The 18,039-nt window shown below is 40.7% G+C and overlaps 1 pseudogene; it reads right to left on the reverse strand.

Annotated features, from left to right (window-relative positions):
* Positions 1-4,021: 4,021 nt before the first annotated feature.
* Positions 4,022-4,745, reverse strand: LOC116626446 (annotated as a pseudogene).
* Positions 4,746-18,039: the final 13,294 nt, after the last annotated feature.

Genomic DNA, 18,039 nt, shown 5'->3' on the forward strand with positions numbered 1-18,039 from the left:
TGATTTTTATACACAATCTCATATCTTCCAACCTTGCTGAAATCATCTGTTCCCATAGTCCTTTAATAGATTCCTTTGGATATACTATATACAAGATTATGCCATCTGCGGGCGCCTGGGTGGCTCAGTTGGTTAAGCGACTGCCTTCGGCTCAGGTCATGATCCTGGAGTCCCTGGATCGAGTCCCGCATCGGGCTCCCTGCTCAGCAAGGAGCCTGCTTCTCCCTCTGACCCTCTCCCCTCTCATGTGCTCTCTCTCTCTCATTCTCTCTGTCTCAAATAAATAAATAAAATCTTTAAAAAAAAAAAAAAAAAAGATTATGCCATCTGCAAATAGAGATAATTTTACTTCTTTCTAACCTGAATGCCTTGTACTTTTGTTTTCTCTTTCTTTCTCTCCCCATGCTATCCTTTCCCTCTCTTTATCCCCCCTTTTTCTGGCCAGAAACTTAAGTATAATGTTAATGAGAAGCAGTGAGGGAATACCCTTATCTTTTTTGTTCCTGTTCTTAGGGGGGAAACATTCAGTCTTTCACCATTAAGTATGATGTTTACTTTGCAGATTATTCTTATTGTTAATTTCTATCTATGTTTTGTATTAGTGATACTACTTCCAACGATTTAGCTATAGTCTACTTTATCATTTCTAAAAAATACTAAAATTATTTAATGAACTTAAATTTATAAAACCCAAATGTATTATTAACTTAAATTATTAAAAAACACTGGGAAGGGGCGCCTGGGTGGCTCAGCTGGTTAAGCGTCTGCCTTCGGCTCAGGTCATGATACCAGGGTCCTGGGATCAAGCTCCACATCCTTGCTCCGTGGGAAGCCTGCTTCTCCCTCTCCCACTCCCCCTGCTCATGTTCCCTCTCTCACTGTGTCTCTCTCTGCCAAATAAATAAAATCTTTTTAAAAATGAAATAATAAAAATAAAATAAAAAACACTGGGGAAAGCAAGTAGTGGATGACAAGTGGAGGGAGCTCATCCTCACAAAGTTCTCTAGGATGTGGCCACTGTGAAGCATCAGAAAGACTGGCCCCAAATTCTCAAAGAGGGAGCCTACATACTGGAGAAGGGACTGAGTTTCCTTCAGGCTGCATGTGAGGACTCAGGAAGTCACAAAACCTAAACCAAATTATAGTGCTTGATAGCAGGGAAAACATTTCATGAACTTTCTCCTCATACCTTCCACTGAACTCTTGTCTAATAAATATTAAAATGCTTAAAATGACTGCACACTTTGTTTTCAAAGGCCATTGGAGTGAGACAAACATTTTGGATACTTTATGTACCTCTCAGTTTCCCATAAGAACAGGCTCATTGTCTCTGGAGTGTCCTCTTGAACTTCTCCCAAGTTGCAGAGCTGTGGCTAGGCACAAGGGGCTGACAGACTTCGGCATGGTGGTCCAGAGAGACTGAGGCTCAAGGTGGCGCTGCATGATCACCTAAGGGAACTGTGCAGTTGATGGAAGAAAAAAGAATGCTAGCCTGAGAGATACACATTAAGACTGGGAAAAACAACTTGTGTTCTCTTTTGCTAACTTAGCTGGGTCTCTTAGGAGAAAAGTCTTCAGGAAGCACTCTGTCACGACGGCCACATCAGGTTGGAGGCTGCCTGGAGGCTGCCTGGATTTGTGTTTCTATGTGGTACCTAGTCTTGGACGAGAAAGGGTTCCAGTATAGGTTTAGCCTCCAAGGGCAGGACGTTGGTCCACCATGTTCTGGGGTCCCATCGGGGCAGACTAGGCCACCCTAAAATCTCTTTGCCTTTGTCACCCCCCCCAAAAGGTGTTTCTTACAACCTCTCAAGTCATAGAAGCTGAAGAAGACAAGGGTGTGGGGTGGGGAGCACAGAGCATCCTGCCTGTGTCCCCAGGATCACCAGTGAGGGTAGAAAGACTAGGGAAAGGAGATTCCCAGAAACTATTGATCCTGTGTTGGGGATGCAGGTGCAGTGCTCTGGTAGGACTGATCCCAGAGCCAAGAGTGACTCTGCCCAGACCAAACAGAAGTACTAAGAGGGTGGGTGGGAGAGGGAGCTAGGCTCACCTATTCCCCAGAGCAAGTGGCCTGGAAGTGTTCTCTAAGCACGAACAGGGCCTTATAATCACCCTCTGTCCCTTGACCACTGCCTTAGTCCCACAGGCCTGGTGCAAGTCCCTATTTCCTCAGTTGTGCTCAACATTGCAGGGCAGTGGTAACCAGCCCAGTGAGACCAGCGCCTGTGAAGTCTCTCTCCTTGGAAGCAGCTGGAGCTACTTTCAGTCCCTCCTGATTGCCTAGCTCTAGAGCCCAGAGTCTGGGAAGGAAAGGAAGCTGCCCTGATGCCCCTGTCCCTGTAGGTTCCTCACATGGAGTGAGCAACGTAGAAGCTCTCCTGCTTCCAGCAACTCAGCCCTGGATTCTCCAGGGATGGGAACCTGGTGATTGTGGGATTTCCCCCTTCTTATCAGTTGAAGTGATCAGCTTCACTGACTGGAAATTGTTCAGACACTTTGTGTGTCCTTTAAGTGTGTGTCTCTGGTATTATTGAATGGACTGGCTTTTTCCCTAGGGCTTGTAGGAGGAGCATCCGGGAAGACACTAGTTTTATCTGTACGCTGTAGCCTGTGACAGCCATCTTTGCATGACCCTGAAATGCAAAGCTGAAGGCACAAACCATCCCAACTCCTCCTGGTCCTTCCCAGGGAGACCAGGGAAGGGATGCCATGAGATAGAGCTGTGAGTCAATGAACTCAGCACTTCAGGGCACTGAAAGTCAGTCCTGCCCTGAGTTCAGAAGCAGAAGCAGGGTCTGGGTGGTCACAGTGACAGTCAACAAAGCCATAGGCAGGGAGCCCTCCTCAACTTCTCCTCTCAGGCTTTTCCCTGGCTGTACCCACCCAGTTGGGCTCAGGGCGCTGCTGAGAGATGGGATTGTCTGGAGGGGGGGCGGGGAATTGGGTTGCCCTGAACCCATAAGCACAACCCACAGGCCTGGTCCTTCTCTCTCCAGAGTGTGAGTGATCCCCTACATGGCGGGTCAGGGATGATGGGCCTGGGATCCGAGCCAGCTTGTAAGAAGAGGAGGCCCTTTCACGAAGTGCCCTATCTGGTTGCTCTCCTTGGTCCTGAATTCTCTGGGGTGGAGGAGTCAGGGAGTTTCTTTCAATCTTATAGTTAAAAAAAAAAAAAAAAAATCATCCTGTGGTTAAAAACATGAAAGGGGGATGGCTGGAATGTGGTATTTTCATTGGGCCTATTAAGGACGTAAAAATAATAGTACTGATTTCCAATTATTCACATGAAGATGCTGACTGGGGACTCTTGCCTTCTGTTCCAAAGCTGTAGGACCAGTCAGTTGGGCTGCACTTTCAGAGGCTCACAGCTGAGATGCTAATCACTGTGCAACCAGAAAGAGGTCAGGGTATAAAGCCACTTGTCAGTCGGTTCCTGAGGGGTTCAGAGAAGTTTATGTGAAGTCTAGAGACTGGGCTCTGAATTTGAGTGGTTATCACAGAGGTGGTGGGTAGAGCAGCAATGGAAGGGCGAGAAGCAATCTGGGAAGGTTTGTGCATCTTCCCTAGGACTTCTCTATTTGTAGGTTTAAAATTAGCATTTTATTTGCAAATCTGTTGTGTTAGCAATATAGCATAATGCGTGTGTCCTATAGCTAATTGCAAATAGAATTTTAGACCTTGTTCAAGACATTTAGGCTGGCAACGAAATTTTGAATTTTTCAGTATAAAACCCATACTTAAAGTCATGGGTATTTTTTGAGGACAAAGATTACATTTGGCAAAGAGCTTAAATGTCTCTGTAAAGAACCGAAGGCTTGGAATAGAGGTTGATAAAACCTTACATTCATGGAGCAACAGGAGCACAGCAGCCTGTAAAGGACTCAGGAGTGACCAGAGGAGTCAGAAGAAAATCACTCGCGAGTTGTGATTCTGAGGGTGGAATACGTTTTTCGTTGTGATTTTTTTTTTCATACCAGTGGTTTTTAGTAACTTTTCTTTTCCTTCTTTAAATAGTTTATTATATCCATAGGGATAAAACTCCAGAGCTACTGTTAAGGCATGTGAAATACAGACCCTGCTAAATATTTAATATCAGGCTTATGAGACCGGAGCATGGTTTGAAGGCAGGCAACCTCAGTGTCTGTCTTCCCGTCTCTCTGGGTGAGGGCCCGATCTTGCCAGGTGGGCAGTGCTGCTTTTCTGTCCTTATCTCCAGCAGCATCTGTGAGTACAGTTATTTTCAATGAATACAGTTATTCAATGAGTATTTTACTCTTTTCTAGATTAAATCTAATTTGGTATCTGTTTGGACTTTGGTCACTTCACACTTTGTTGTTTTAACTGATGTAGTTCAAGTTTTCTCATTTTCCTCTCTGAAGGCCAAAAATTCACTTTTCTACCAAACAATCCTCTCCCAATTCACATTAGCAACCTGAGACATTATTTGCTGAAGTGTCATGATATGCTGCATCTTGGTGACCCCCTCTGGCCTTCATGATCTTGACCAATGCAGGTACAGTGATCTCTGCTTGCTGAGAGTAAACCCATTTTCAAGTAAACACACTGGATGCATGTGCATCAAAGAGTAGAGGCTCCTCCTCCCAGAGGAGGTGAAAGCTCTCCTCCTGCACCCAGCAGCGAGGCTTAGCCTTCTCTTTGAGGGACCGTGGGCATTGCAAGGCCATAGCACAGGGCAAAGGAGGCACCGAGGACATTGGGGTGAGGCTGGCTGGTACCTGCATGCGCTACCTGGGAGAAGCACCTGGCAGAAGAAGCAGAGGGCACAGGGCCATGGCCTTCAGCTGCGGGGACAGCAGAGCAGGAGGAGAAGAGGAACAGGCCATAAACCTCCTGGGCACTCGGGCGCAGCGCCTTTAGACCAACCACCTGGGAGCGTGGACAGGCAACGCCCCAGCTTCCATAGGCGGCCAGCAGACAGACAGAGAAGTCACCGGCTTCCTGGGGGGTGCTTCAGCCTCTTGCCCAAGACTGAGCGGAAGTCCATGCCCAATGTGCTGGTGTGGCTGGTGCACCTCCAGTCCGCCGCCCCTGCCGGAGTCTGACTGTGGGAGTGAGCAGGTGCAGTAGGCCTGGCCATCAGCCTCCTGCCTATGCCTGGGTTTTAGTGACTTCATGGAGTGCTGTGACCATTCGCATAACTCAGTTCTACAACATTTTCATGCCCTAGTAAGACCCCTCATGCTCATTTATTATTAGTCCACATTTTTCTCCCAAGTATTTTTGTGTGTTGGGGGGAAAGGGCTTATTCAATTTCTAAAAATTTTGTCAGAAAAATTTAATAATCTGAATAGAGCTATAACAAGAAATTGAATTTTGTTTCTTCTTGAGTCAGTGTTGGTAATTTGTGACTTTCTAGAAATTTGTCCATTTTATCTACATTGTCGAATGTGTTGATAGAGTCATTTAAAATATTCTTTCCTGGCTATTTCCTTTCTGACCCATGGATTATTTATAAAGGTGCTGTTTAATTCCAAATATTTGTGGATTCCAACAATTGGAGTGAATTTTAAGGTATCCAAAAGACATAAAACAAGGTATAGATAGGAAAGTACCTGTGGGTTTCAGCAATATGTGGTTTTACAATTGTACTTCTAGAACATAATAAAATGCCAGGTGTAGAACATAATATCAAAATACTACAGGAACTGTACTGCAGAAGAAAAGTGATCCCAGAGATGGCGTGGCTTATATGAAGGTATGATAAATGAATAGATGTCCTAAGTAGTAACATAGTGTTTGTCTAGTGAAGCTAAAAAGCAAGTATTTGAAATATTGAACCACAGAAATAGGTATGAGACTTTAAAGCTAAAATCTTATTGTTGCATTTTTGTTTAGTTTTTCTTTGTTAATTACCTGTACATGGTAAAAATGTTACAGTTAACCACTAAGAGTATGTAAATTCCAAATTAGCAGAGGAAAAAAATCAGAAGCAGGAAAAATAGCGAACTGAATATAAAAAAAGAAAGGAAAACATATGCAAAAAATGTTACACATAGAAATAAGATAAAAATAAGTCCAAATACATGAAAATCAATTGTTAATTCATAAAACATAAAAGGTAAAAAGATATTGTCACATTGAATAATGATAACATTGATAACAATAATTAATCCAGCTTATGCATTTAAAAAGAAACTTAAAATGTAAGAAAGTTTCAAAGTATATGTAAAGATCAGGCTGGTGCTAACCAAAAAATCTGTTATACCTATACAGATATCAGATGAAATAGACTTTTAAGACTTAAATAGTAAAGGATCTTACAGTATAATAAAAATGTACATTAAAGATATGAATTCAAAGATATAAAAATGCTATACCTGTATGCATCTAATAACAGATTACATTTGTTCAAACTTTATTAAATCATACCAAATGCATTTTCTAAATCTGGCTTCTGTTCAGTATTAGGTTTTGATATTCACACAGGTTGTCTTGTTCAATTTTTGTGGCTACATATTAGGATATGAAAGCCTCAATTATTTTAACCATTCTACTGTTCATGGACTTTACAAAGCAGAAGTTGATAAAACTTTGACAACAAAGTGACAAATCATCTATCATACTGTGATCTTTGAACATTTGCTCTCAGTTACAGATTGGCCAAACACACAAATACTATCAGCAAAGATACAGAACATTTAAACAGCACAGATAGTACATTTGAGCAAATGAGCACACACAGAATTCTGCAATTAACAATTAGAATACAGTCTTTAGAAGGCCATTTGGTACATGTATAAAAATTAGCCTACAGACCATATTCTCTGACCATACCATACTTGAAAACAGTTATAAAAATTTTGATTTACTTTGGAGACCTTGGGCATGCAAATTATCTTCCTTGGGTCTCAATTCATCCACCCAGAAAAAATGGGAGCAGAGTGCTTGATTATCCACGGGAGTGAAGCAATGCTTATGTAATGATTCACTGACATAAGTGGCCTAAGCAGTGCATTACATTAGCTGTAATGTGTTTGCAGAGTACCTGGCCCCGCCAATAAAAATGAGATTTGGAAATGGCAGCCTATTATTAAAAGAAAAAAAGCTAAAGCTAAAATTGGGACTCATTTCTCTATCTTAGAGTCACCCAAGACAAAGATGGAAGCTATGGAAAGATTGGCAGCAAGAGAGAAGACAGAGCACCAATACCTCTTTGTCAAAGACATAAACCACAAACAGTTTTTTTTTTTTAAGATTTTATTTGTTTGACAGAGAGAGACACAGCAAGAGAGGGAACACAAGCAGGGGGAGTGGGAGAGGGAGAAGCAGACTTCCCGCGGAGCAGGGAGCCTGATGAGGGGCTTGATCCCAGGACCCTGAGATCATGACCTGAGCCGAAGGCAGACGCTTAACAACTGAGCCACCCAGGCGCCCCAACCACAAGCAGTTTTAAAGGATTAAAAAACCATAATGATATGCCCTTGACACCCACTAGGATGGGTGTAATTAAAAAGACTGATAATAATGAATGTTGGTGGGACACCTGGGTGGCTCAGTGGGTTAAGCATCTGCCTTCAGCTCAGGTCATGATCCCAGGGTTCTGGGATTGAGCCCCACGTTGGGCTCCCTGCTCAGTGGGGAGTCTGCTTCTCCCTCTGCCTGCCACACCCCCTGCTTGTGCACTCATACTACATCTCTCTCTCTCTCACAAATAAAATCTTTAAAAAAAATGAGTGTTGGTGAAGATGTGGAGAAATTGGAACCCTGAGACATTTCTGGAGGGAGTGTGAAATGGTACAGCTGCTTTGGTAAACAGTCCTGCAGTTCCTAAAAACAAAGGTTAAATAAGCAATTATATCTGTGTGTGTGTGTGTAAAACAAAAAAATATATAACACATGGGTATAAGATATCAATGGAAATAAAAAGCATTTAGAAATAAATGATATTGAAGATATTTAAATAATTGAAAAGTTGAATATTAGTGAGTCAAGTGTCCAAACTAAGAACTTAATTCAAAATAGAATTGAGATAAGGAAATAAAGAAAAAAACAGACACAATGGAGAGGATCAACAGTGCCTTGCTTGATGAAGTGGAACCCCCACCCCAATTTTTAACAGAAATTGTCATAACAAATAGCCAAATCTCATTTCAAATCTCAAAAGGAGTCAAAATTTCACCATTTGGTATGATGTTTGTAGTAGGATTTTGCAGATACTACTAGTCAAATTAGATAAATTTCTTTCATTTTTAATTTTATTATAAAAGTTTCAGAACAGTACAGGGATTCCTCAAAAAGTTAAAAATAGAACTACCTTACAACCTGGGAATTGCATTACTATGTATTTACCCAAAGGATACAAAGATAGTGATCCGAAGGGGCACCTGTACTCCTGTGTTTATAGCAGCAATGTCCACAATAGCCAAACTCTAGAAGGAGTCCAGATGTCCATCGACAGATGAATGGATAAAGATGTGGTATATACACACAATGGAGTATTACTCAGCCATTAAAAGAATGAAATCTTGCCATTTGCAACAATGTGGATAGAACTAGAAGGTATTATGCTAAGGGAAATAAGTCAATCAGAGAAAAAAATACCATAGGATTTCACTGATACGTAGAATTTAAGAAACAAAACAGATGAACATAGGGGAAGGGAAGGAAAAATGAAAATTGAGAGGGAGGCAAACCGTAAGAGATCCTTAACTACAGTAAATAAACTGAGGGTTGCTGGAGGGGAGGTGGGTGGGGCACGGGTAACTGGGTGATGGGCATTAAAGAGGCCACTGGTTGTAATGAGCACTGAGTGTTATATGCAACTGATGAATTACTAAATTCTACCTCTGAAACTAATTTTAAGAAGTTTTCAAACAAAGCAAAAGAATTTGATGTCCTCCGTATGTCTATATGGCATAATTCATTGGCCTATCGCATAGTTTAGCAATTAACATTTTGCCACCATTATCCCTGCCCATCTTCTTTTTGCTGATGTGTTTTTTATTTTTTTAAAATTTATTTGAGAGAGAGAGCAAGGAGAGGGGTAGAGGGAGAAGGAGAGAGCAGACTCCCCGATGAGTGGGGACCCAGACACAGAGTTCGATCTCATGACCCAGAGATAATGACCAGAGCCAAAAATCAAGAGTTATATGCTTAACTGACTGAGCCACCCAGGTGCCCCACTGCTGATATATATTTTTTTAAGATTTTATTTGACAGAGAGCACAAGTAGGGAGAGCCGTAGGCAAAAGGAGAGGGAGAAGCAGACTCCCTGCTCAGCAGGGAGTTCAACATGGGGTTTGATCCCAGGACCCTGGGATCATGACTTGAACTGAAGGCAGAGGCTTAACTGACTGAGCCACCCAGGAACCCCCCGTTGCTGATGTATTTGCTAATGATATGCCAGTTTATCCCCAAGAACTTTAGTATGACCTTTTCTTGTACATGTGTTCCCTCATACTTAGATTGTTTCTCTCTGAGGACGCTTGGTAGAGTTTTTAGTAGAGTATAATATTTAGAGGACATAATGTAGGTGCTAGGAGTCCTCATTGGTATTGGATTATCACTGTCTCCATGCCTTTTCAGATTAGAAAGGTAGGTTATGTCTTTAAGAAAAAAGAATCATGAGTTCATGTCGTGATTTTAAAATCAATTCGAACATTAAGCTTTTATTCACTTTGTTTTATAATCAAATGTTTTTTCTTACAATAAAAATATTCCTAACACTAACAAAATATTTACCTTTAAAAGTATTGGAGGGCGCCTGGTGGCTCAGTTGGTTGAGCAACTGCCTTCGGCTCAGGTCATGATCCTGGAGTCCCTGGATCGAGTCCCACATCGGGCTCCCTGCTCAGCAGGGAGTCTGCTTCTCCCTCTGATCCTCCCCCTCTCATGCTCTCTGTCTCCCATTCTCTCTCTCAGGTAAATAAATAAAATCTTAAAAAAAAAAAAAAAAAGTATTACAATGGGGGGGGGGTGCCTGGGTGGCTCAGTTAAGCATCTGACTCTTGATTTCAGCTCAGGTCATGATCTTGGGGTCATCAGATGGAGCCCCGCATTGGGCTCTGTGCTCAGCAAGAAGCCTGCTTGGGATTCTCTCCCTTCCCATCTGCCCAGCCCCGAACCCCCCATCCCCTGCACACATGTGCAAATGTGTGTGCACACACACACTCTCAAAAAAAAAAAAAAAAAAGATATTACAGTTGGGTAGGAGCTTGGGAAGATGGCAGTGTAGGAGAACCCTAACCTCACCCCGTCCCTTCTTACAACTAGATATCATCCACATCCAAGTCAGTAAACTGGAGAGCAATACAGAGACTGGCAGAACAGACTCCACACCCAAATAAAGCTGCACCTGAAAGGTTAGGAAGGTCAGAAAGCTGGAGAGGGGCTGCCAACAGGAGGGAGTGAGGTCTGCACAGAGAGAGGGCAGGGAAATAGGCCCTCACACCAGGGAGCTCACACAGAGAAGACCAATCCCCATAATGTTTGGCGATGAAAACCAAACAGGCTGAAATCCATGAGTTTGTATAACCAGTGGGACTTGGAGCCTGGAGCTTTAAAAGTCAGCTGACTCAGCACTGGGTGAGCTGGGAGGGTGAGTGACAGGTGCCCGTTAAGAGACAACAGCTTGTGAAGAGAGGCAACATATGAACAGCAGTTTATACAACATTAGGGGCAAATGGGAGACATCTGTTCATACTGATTTTGAAAGGTGTTAGGGTACTTCCTGAAAAACAAGGGAGCTGGCAGGCACGATTTTCCTCTCCTGCCTCCCAGCATAAATATAGAGCCACATGTGGGAGGCAGGGCTGCAGAGATACTTGGTACTTAACCTCCTAGCAGTGTGCCACACCCAAAAATCAATAGAAGAAGACCCATACCAAGAAATACTGTAATTAGGGGCGCCTGGGTGGCTCAGTTGGTTAAGCGACTGCCTTCGGCACAGGTCATGATCCCGGAGTGCCAGGATCGAGTCCCACGTCGGGCTCCCTGCTCAGTGGGGAGTCTGCTTCTCCCTCTGACCCTACTCCCTCCTGAGCTCTCTCTATCTCACTCTCTCTCTCTCTCTCAAATAAATAAATAAATAAAATCTTTAAGAAAAAAAAGAAATACTGTAATTAAATTGGCAAAATATAGTGATGAAGAATTTTAAAAGCAATAAGACAAGAGACAGTAACTTACAAGGGTAGACCAATAAGGCTAGCAGGAAATTTTTTCAAGAGAAAACGTGGAAAGCCAGAAAGGAGGGGCATGATATAGTCGAAGTGCTGAATAGGAAAAATCTGCAGCCAAGAATACCCTATCCAGCAAGGCTGACATTTAGAATAGAAAGAGAGATAAAGAGTGTCCCAGACAAACAAAAACTAAGGAAGTTGACTACTAAGTCAGTCCTGCAAGAAATATTAAAGGGGACTCTTTGAGTGGAGAGACCAAAAGTGACAGTATGATAGGAAACACAAAAGCAGTAAAAATGAATTATTTCTGTAGAAAATCAGTTAAGGAACTCACAAAATGAAAGGATATAGAATATAACATACCGAAAATGTGAGGAGGAGAGGAGCAAAGAATGGGTTCAAACTTAATATAGACTGCTATATGCAGAAGAGATTATATACAAACCTAATGGTAACCATATGTCAAAAACCACTAATAAATAGGAAAATAAAGAGAAAGAAATCCAAATATTTCACTAAAGAAAATCAGCAAACCATGAAAGAGAATCAAGATCAGAGAAAATCTTGAGAAACGACCACAAAATAATAAAATGACAATATGTATCTTTCAATAATTACTTTGAATGTAAATGGACAACACTCTAATCAAAAGACATAGGATGACAGAATGTTTTTAAAAAACCAAGACCCATCCATATGCTGCCCACAAGAGATTCATTTTAGACCTAAAGACACCTGCAGATTGAAGGTGAGGGGATGGAGAACCATCTGTCATGCTAATGGACCTCAAAAGAAAGCCAGATTAGCAATATTTATATTGGACAAAATAGACTAAAACAAAGACTGTAACAAGAGACAAAAAGGGCACCCTCTATTCATAAAGGGGATTTTCCAACAAGAAAAACTAACAATTATAAATATCGATGCACCCAAATACATAAAACAGTTAAGAACTAACATAAAAGAATTAATTAATAATACAGTAATAGTAGGGGACTTTACCCACTTACATCAATGGACAGATCATCTAAATAAAATCAACAAGGAAACATTGGCTTTGAATGGCACACTGGAACACATGGAATTAACAGATATATTTAGAACATTTCATCCTAAAACAGAATACATTCTTTTCAAGTGCATATAGAATATTCTCCAGAACAGATCACATATTAGGCCACAAAACAAGTCTAAACAAATTAAAGAAGATCCAAGTCATACCATGCATCTTTTCTGACCACAATGCTATGAAACTACAAGTCAACCACAAGAAAAAAAATCTGAAAAGATCACAAATCCATGGAGGTTAAATAACATGCTACTAAATAATAGATCAACCAGGAAATAAGAAAAGAGTACATGAAAACAAATGAAAACAGACTACAATGGTCTAAAACCTTTAGGATGCAACTAAAGTGGTTCTAAGAGGGAAGTATATAGGAAGACAGGTCTTCAAGAAGCAAGAAAAATCTCAAACAACCTACCCTTACACCTAAAGGAACTAGGAAAAGAACAAAACCTAAAACCAGCAGATGGAAGGAAATAGAACTTAGGCCAGAAATAAATTATATAGAAACTAAAAACAAAAACCCACAATAGAACAGATCAATGAAACCAGAAGCTGATTCGTTGAAGAAAAAAAATTGATAAACTTTTAGCCAAACTTATCAAAAAGAGAGAGAGAGAGAGAAAGGACTCAAAACCATAAATGAGAGAAGAGAAATAACAACCAATACCACAGAAATACAATTATAACAGAATATTTTGAAAAACTATCTGCCAACAAATTGGACAACCTAGAAAAATGGATAAATTCGTAGCAATATGTAAACTACCAAAACTGAAACAGGAAGAAAAGGAAAATTTGAACAGACTTAACCAGCAAAGAAATTGAATCAGTAATCAAAAACTCCCAACAAACAAAAATCCAGGGCCAAATGGCTTCACAGGGGAATGCTTCCAAACATTTAAAGAAAAGTTCACACCTATTCTTCTCAAAGTATTCCAAAAAATAGAAAAAGGAAAACTTTCAAATTCATTCTATGAGGCCAGTATTATCCTGATTCCAAAACCAGATAAAAACACCACTAAAAGTGAGCACTGCAGGCCAATATCCCTGATGAACATAGATGCAAAAATTCTCAACAAAATACTAGCAAATCAAATCCAACAATACATTAAAACAATCAAGTGGGATTTATTCCTGGGCTGCAAGAGTTGTTCAGTATTTGCAAATCAATCAACATGATACACCACATTAATAAAAGAAAGGATAAGAACCATATGATCCTTTTAGTAGATGCAGGAAAAACATTTGACAAAGTACCACATCCATTCATGATAAAAACCTTCTGCAAAGTAGGTTTAGAGGGAACATACTGCAACATAAAGGTCATCTATGAAAAACTTAGAGTGATCATCATCCTTAAAGGGGAAAAACAGCTTTTCCCCTAAGGTCACAAACTAGACAGGGATGTCCACTCTCACCACTTTATTCAACAAAGTACTAGAAGTCCTAGCCACAGCAATCAGACAACAAAAAGAAAAGGCATCCAAATTGGTAAGGAGAAAGTAAACTTTCACAATTTGCAGATGACATTCTATATAAAAAACCCAAAAGACTCCACCAAAAAACTGTACAACTGATAAATTCAATAAAGTTGCAGGATACAAAAAAAAAAATGTACAGAAATCTGTTGCATTTTTATACACAAAAATTAAGAAGAAAGAGAAATTAATAAAACCCATTTACAGTTGTACCCAAAATAAATACCTAGGTATAAACCTATCCGAAGAAGTGAAAGACCTGTACCCTAAAACTACAAAACACTGTTGAAAGAAACAGAACACAACACAAAGAAATGGAAAGACATTCCATACTCACGGATTGGAAGAATATTGTTAAAATGTCCATACTACCCAAAGCAATTGACATTTAATGCATTCCTATCAAAATACCAATAGCATTTTTCACAGAGCTAGAACAAACAATCCTAAAATTTGTATGGAACCACAAATAGCCAAAGCAATCTTGAAAAAGAAAAGCAAAGTTGGAGGTATCACAATTCCAGACTTCAAGTTTATACTACAAAACAAATAGTAGTGGCAAATAGACATCTAGATCAGTGGACTAGAATAGAAAATCAGAAATAAGCCCACAACTGTATGGTTAATCTTCGACAAAGCAGGAAAGAATATCAGATGGAAAAAGGACAATCTCTTCAACAAATTGTGTTGGGAAAATTGGACAGCCACATGAAGAATGCCACTGTACCACTTTCTTACACCATACACAAAAATAAACTCAGAATGGATTAAGGACCTTAACGTGAGGCCTGAAACCATAAAAATCCTAGAAGAGGAAACAGGAAGTAACTTCTTTGACTTGGGCCATAGCAATTTCTTTCTAGAGGTCTCCTGAGGCAAGGGAAACAAAAGCAAAAAGAAGCTGTTGGGACTTCAAAGCAAAAAGCTTCTACACAGCAATGGAAACGATCAAGAAAAAAAATACTGAATGGGAGTAGATATTTGCAAATGACATCAGATGAAGGGTTAGTATCCAAAATCTATAAGAACTTCTCAAAAAACAAATAATCCAATTTAAAAATGGGCAGAAGAGGGGTGCCTGTGATGTAGTTTTTGGAATGTTTTTGGTGAAGTTGGTGGGGTCTGGAGCTGATGGCCAAGAAAGAATTCTTGAGACGAATTGGTGCAAAATGGTTTTATTAAAGCATGGGGAGAGGACCCAGGGGCAGAAGGAGCTGCTGGTTGCTGCTTCCCTGGGGATTATGAGAAACAACTGATTATATACTTTGGAGTTGGGGGAAGTAAAGATAAGGGAAGTTTCAAAAGGATTTTCATATGCTAAAGAAGACACAGGATACCAGAAGCCTTGCTATTGTCAAACTAAGGTTGTTTTTTCCTCTAGCAAGGCATTAACATTAAGACAGTTGGGAGCTTCCTGGAGGAACATTATACTCTGCTTGCCTCAGGTATTTGTCCATGGGCTGCAGATTATAAGGACATTTAATTTTATCTACATTTCCTTCTGCCTTTGTTTCCCATATCACCTGGGTGGCTCAGTTGGTTAAGCATCTGACTCTTGATTTTGGCTCAGGTCATGATCTCAAGGTTGTGGGATCAAACCCCGCATCTGGCTCAGCACGGAGTCTGCTTGAGATGCTCTCTCCCCCTCTCCCTCTGCCCCCTCCCTGCTTGCACTCTTTAATAAATAAGTAGATAAATAAATAAAATCTTTTAAAAAACAGGCAGAAGACATGAAAAGCCATTTCTCTAAAGAAAACATGGATGGCCAACTGACCATGAACAGAGTTCATCATTACCATCAGGGAAGTACAAATCAAACTATAGTGATCTATCACCTCATACCTGTCAGAATGGCTACAATCAACAACACAAGCAGTATTGGGCAAGGATGTGGAGAAAAAAGAACACTCGTGCACTGTTGGTGGGAATGCAAACTGGTGCAGCAACTATGGAAAACAGTATGGAAGTTACTCAAAATTAAAAATAGAACTACCCTACAATCTGTTGATTGTACTACTGGGTATTTACCCCCAAAATACAAAAAACACTGATTCAAAGGGATACATGCATGCCTATGTTTACAGCAGCATTATTTACAAAAGCCAAGTTATAAAAGCAACCCAAGTGTCCACCAATTGATGAATGGATAAAGAAGATGTAGTGTGTGTGTGTGTGTGTGTGTGTAAACAATGGAATATTATTCAGCCATAAGAATGATATCTTGCCATTTGCAAGGACATGGAGGAAGCTAGAGAATATTCTGCTAAGTGAAATAAGTCAGTAAGAAAGATACCGTATGATTTCACTCATATGTGGAATTTAAGAAACAAAAATGAGCAAAGAAAAAGAGACAAACAAGAGATTCAACTATAGAGAACAAACTGATGGTTACCAAAGGGGAAGTGGGTGGGTGGGGGGATGGGTGAAAGAGATGATGGGAATTAAGGAGTTCACTTAAGAGAAACCATAGGAGGTGATTTAGTGTAATGGAAACAATATAGAAAGGAGAGCAAGAACAGGGTAGGGTCATGTGCTGCCACTTACTAGTGGATTTTTGGTTCTCCTATCATAAAATGGGAATAACAACATTCAGCTCTATCAGGCCTGTTTTGAAAACACAACGGGAAAGCAGTTTTAGAAACTGCAAAGCAACATAGAGGCATTAGCTATTACAGTTGTAGGAGTTGTGGCATTTTACGCCCACTTGTGAGCACTTGATTTCAAAGATGCTTTAATTATGTACATCAAAAAAGTTAATAAAAACAACTACCCTGATTTAAAAAAACAACAACTACAACTACCAGAGGGGCACCTGGGTGGCTTAGTTGTTTAAGTATCTGCCTTTGGCTCACGTCATGATCCCAGGGTCCTGAGATCGAGTCCCACATCAGACTTCCTGCTCAGCAGGAATCTGCTTCTCCCTCTCCCTCTGCCTCTCCCCCTCAACTTGGTCTCTCTCTCTCTCTCTCAAATAAATAAAGTCTAAAAAAAAATAAAAAATGAAACCAGAAAACACATTGGCAATAAGTACCTACCAATAATTACTTTAAATGTAAATGGTCTAGATGCTCAAATCAAAAGACATAGGGTAGCTGAATGGGTAAACAACACACCTGAAACTAATATTACACTGTAAACTAACTGGAATTTAAATAAAAATTTTAAAAAGGCCCATCTATATGTGCCCTCCGGGACTCACTTCAGATCTAAAGATACTGCATGCAAATGGGAGCAAAATGAAAGCTGGGTTAGCAATATTTATAGACAAAATGGAACTTAAAAACTAACAAGTGACAAAAAGGGGGCATAACATAATGATAAAGGGATCAATCCCACAAGAGGATATGACAAGTTTAAATATGCACCCATGATAGGAGCACCAAAATATATAAAGCAAATATTAACTGACAGGAAGGGAGAAATTGACAGTTATACAATAATAGGGGACTTTAACACCCCACTTACATCAATGGATAGATCATCCAGGCAGAAAATCAGTAAAGAAACATTGGCTTTGAATGATGCATTAGACCAGATGGACCTAACATATATACAGAACATTCCATCTAAAACCAGAATACATATTTTCAAGTGCACATGGAACATTCTCCAGAATAGATCACATGTTGTATTGTATGGATGGAGGTTTCTGTGATTTTTCCTGCATAACTGACCTGCCTGACCTGCAGGCATGTAGGCAAGCTAAAGCATGTTGTTAGTGAGACTTGTGCTGCATAAGGGAACTTGGGAGCCTGTTTAGTTGATATTATCTGGCCTCCAAATCAGAACTGGCCCTTCTGGATGCCAAGAGCTGTAAATCTTGCCTCACATCCCTCCCCCACCCCCACACTCCAGGCTGGGCTGTCCCCTGGAATGGAATCCAGGAGGGGAGGCAAGAACACCTAGCCCAGGGTTCCTTGAATATGTAAAGACATAACATAGGAAGGCAGCTCACTCTGAGGCACCTGGGTGACTCAACTGGTTAAGCATCTGCCTTAGGCTCAGGTCATGACCCCAGGGGATTGAGCCCCACAGGGAGCCTTCTTCTCCCTCTCCCTCTGCTACTCCCCCTGCTTGTGCTCTCTCACTCTCTATCAAATAAATAAAATCTTTTAAAAAAAAGGGGGGGTGGGAGGGAATGCAACTCACTCCAAACTGCATGTAGGCAAACAAATGTTTAACTTCAGACCCCGTCATTTTCCCTATAAATGCCCTTATGGAGTTGGTCAGTTAGAAATCTCACCTGAGGGGAGGACGTGCTGCCCAGGCTTCTCAATTGTGACTCCAGCCTAGCTGTCTCCATGGGGCTTCTCCAGCTGATGAGGTTGGATGTTGTAAGTACCTGATTTGA

This window comes from Phoca vitulina, unplaced genomic scaffold (genome assembly GCF_004348235.1).
Source record: "Phoca vitulina isolate PV1807 unplaced genomic scaffold, GSC_HSeal_1.0 scaffold87, whole genome shotgun sequence".
In the NCBI taxonomy this organism is placed as follows: Eukaryota; Metazoa; Chordata; class Mammalia; order Carnivora; family Phocidae; genus Phoca; species Phoca vitulina.